General features: G+C 39.8%; 1 long non-coding RNA gene across 1 annotated transcript; it reads left to right on the top strand.

Moving 5' to 3' along the window:
- The first annotated feature begins 554 nt into the window (after positions 1–554).
- Positions 555–3,150, top strand: LOC134645961 (uncharacterized). Its single transcript, XR_010096605.1, has 4 exons — positions 555–674; positions 765–859; positions 1,339–1,439; positions 1,675–3,150. It is a non-coding gene; the product is annotated as an uncharacterized LOC134645961 (long non-coding RNA).
- Positions 3,151–3,388: the final 238 nt, after the last annotated feature.

Here is a 3,388-nt window from a genome sequence, read left to right as displayed (position 1 = left end):
GTTTTTCTGTCCTCAGGGAAAAGTTCTGACAAACGGTACACCAGAAAATCATGGAAGCTTTGGATGATTGCAGCCTTTCGGTTCTAAATGGTAGGCCAAGCATATGCATATTTATGCAAATTAATGTCTAAATGAATTTTGTGTTGCACACACTGACAGTGATCATACATAGAATCAGTTTTATGTTGTCAGATCAATAATATATTTTATTACATTTAAATATATTTAACAAAATGACAATTTGGAATTGTTTCCTTTTTTGAACAGTGAAATGTATACATTTAAAGAGATGTACAACTTTTACAATTCTGAAAGTTACTGACTTTTATTTACAGCTGCCAACATAGATGAGGTCTTGCTCCACACCCTCAGTAGGGACGATTTAAGGGACCTGCTTCCAGGGCCTGAAAATTTAATGAGGAGGAAACAGTTGTGGGCTCATGTTCACAAAGAGGCAAGTTTTGCCGCTTTTGATTTAAAAACACCTAGCACAACACATTTTGTTTAGGACTCCTGTAATATAACTATTTGCGTTTTCTTATTTAGAATGAAACTAAAGAAAAGGCGTCTCATGGATATCTCACCATGTGACCAGGGAGAAGATTATGATGCAGATTCAAGTGGTGGATCAAACATGCTTTTGCCACCAAGGAGCAGTTCTGGTGACAACAGTTGTAAGTGAAAGATTACAATTATGGCAATAATATTGAATATTGAACTGAAAGTTGATTTAGTTCTTTCTTTCCTGTTCTGTTTAAACATAGCCCTGTTCAGGGCACTACCAACTCTCTTCCCATCATGAGCTGCACCACCCAAGAAGATGGGACATGCCAGTGAAGCACTGATTCTTGTCCTTCAGGTCTGTGTTTCTTCATATTTGTTATCAAATAATGCCCCTAAAGCATTCACTTTAACAGTTTATTTGGCATATGGCCTTTTTTCCATGCCAAGTCCTCCAACAATGTAGTTTATATGTTTTTTAAAAAAAGTGTGCAGAAATCTGAAATGGCACAAACACTAATAGATTAAAAATTTCAATAAAAATAATCCTAACGGTGATGAGGCAGAATTTATTACATTTTTCAGTGGCATGAATATTTGGGATTTTCTATACAGTATTTGTCAATCTAAAGAAAAATAACATTAATATGGTCTGTAGCGCATCTGATCTATGGTTGTCATCATTCATGTATCACCCCAAGGGTGCACCCCAAAGGGATCAATAAAGTGAAGTCTAAGTCTAATACATACTTGTGGTTAAGTATTTGAACTACCCTGATAGCTTTGGTGTTTCTCCGTACATTGTAAAACTTTGTCTTTTTCTTTTGACAACAAAAGATCCAGCATCAGCCCTGTTCTGCTCTTTGAAGGGTCCCACTGTCTTATTGCAGTTGGACCCACTCCCATCACCACATTTGCCACAGATGACCTTGGAGAAGGTTTGCTGTATCTTATGACATACTACTACACCCTACATCTTACCTATCCTAAATGGCAACTCTGCAGATCAGGGAAATATTTTACTGCTAATATTCATAATCATCATCATTACCATTGCATTAATTATCATTTCATCAAAGCATTTATTGAAGCTGTTGGCCTTACGTTGAAACTTGTATTACAGGTGCAGCTATAATCATTTTCTACACACCTTGCATTTGTGCTTATTCGCAGCAGAGACAGACACAGAGACTGCCAAGACAGCAACTGGGGTGAAGTGTCATGGCGTTTGGGCTCCGACTAGTCACCTCGAGAGGATGGATCCCATAAACACAGCAATAACCATGAAGGGGTTGGCGAAAATCCAGGAATCAACCAGAAGAGGGGGACCCAGAAAAGAAGCACAGACCACTAGAGATTCACCAGTGTAAGGGGTATCTCACCGGTGTCAGTGGGTTCAGTGGTGAGGGAGGAGTGCTGATTGAGCTCAGCTCGCACTCTCATTCTCTCCAGCCACTGACCAACTTTAGGCTCACTGATACTTTTGTGTGTGACCAACCTCAAGCATGAAGTGTTCTCAAGTGGGAGCTGGCGTCTTACTACTCGACCACCTCGAACACCTGAGGTTGTTGTCTCATTCCCTGAGCCAGAGGACGGCTACAGAGGGTCAGAGCGAGGGCAGTGGACCTGGGAACAGTGACCCGGGCCCATGATGCCATTGTTGAACATGGAAGCAGCCGAGCAGGCCGAGGAGTGACGCAACGCAACGTATGGTGGCCTCTTGTGGTCAAGAGGTCAAGAGAGGGAGTGTGGAGATCAGGGAAATATTTTACTGCTAATATTCATAATCATCATCATTACCATTGCATTAATTATCATTTCATCAAAGCATTTATTGAAGCTGTTGGCCTTAAGTTAAAACTTGTATTACAGGTGCAGCTATAATCATTTTCTACACACCTTGCATTTGTGCTTATTTAAAGAGTTGAAGCTCAGTCAGTTAATTGAGGGTCGTAAGCTTTGTTTGGCGCTATGTCCAGACAATCTATTGTGTACGTGACTTTGAGCTATGAAAAGATGGCCTACACGCTTACAAAGCACATATACCACGTTATACATTATTATCTTTTATTTGTTTATATCCTTTTTATTAAGCTTTCGGTAGTGGCATTTGATTAGAACATTTATTCAACATATTACATATATAGTTTCAGTTAGGTTATTGCACACATGAGAGTTTGCCTCTGTCCTCACAGACAGAGTGCATTTTGAGGTCGAGACACACACACACACACATAAACAGTAGTTAGACTCATGTTTATGTAACAGTTCAAATAATAGTTTGCAAAAGCTTGTGACTGCAAAATTATGTCTGCATGAGGGACAGTTTGTTCTAGGGGATAAGCGAGAGTTAGAAGATTAACAGGAGGCACCTGGCCTCGAGATGGAGAAGAGGTCCTTTCTAAATGTGTCAAAAGTCGTCAACAGAACACGTGTGGTTTTGAAACTTATGTGTGTATTGTATCTGCTTGACGCATGAGGGGGCGTCTAACCCTGATGTTATAAAAACAACTGCTTGTGTAGTCTTGGGCGGAGATCGATGCTGACTGTGTGCAGTGTTCATCTCCCCACGCGTGTGTTCATTAAAAATCATTGTTTGACCGACTCTTCTGGACCATTGTTGTTTTTGTACCCATCCTCAATATCTGAACCCGTAACAGACATTACTGGATATTCTTGTGTAATTGCTACAGAATAATTAATGTTATACTTTGTTATTGCTACAGAAGAATATTTATTTTATTATTTTACATTTACAATTTTTTTCCCCCGGGGACCCTGTGACACCCCATTGAAGAGCCATAGGCTGGATCTCTTAAGATCTCACTGTTGGGTTTGTAAGGCCATGCTACTCCTAAATTTCTCTTGTTCAAAGAGAAGATATAAA

Source organism: Pelmatolapia mariae, linkage group LG16_19 (genome assembly GCF_036321145.2).
Source record: "Pelmatolapia mariae isolate MD_Pm_ZW linkage group LG16_19, Pm_UMD_F_2, whole genome shotgun sequence".
Lineage (NCBI taxonomy): Eukaryota > Metazoa > Chordata > Actinopteri > Cichliformes > Cichlidae > Pelmatolapia > Pelmatolapia mariae.
This window is presented reverse-complemented; position numbering and strand designations above follow the sequence as displayed.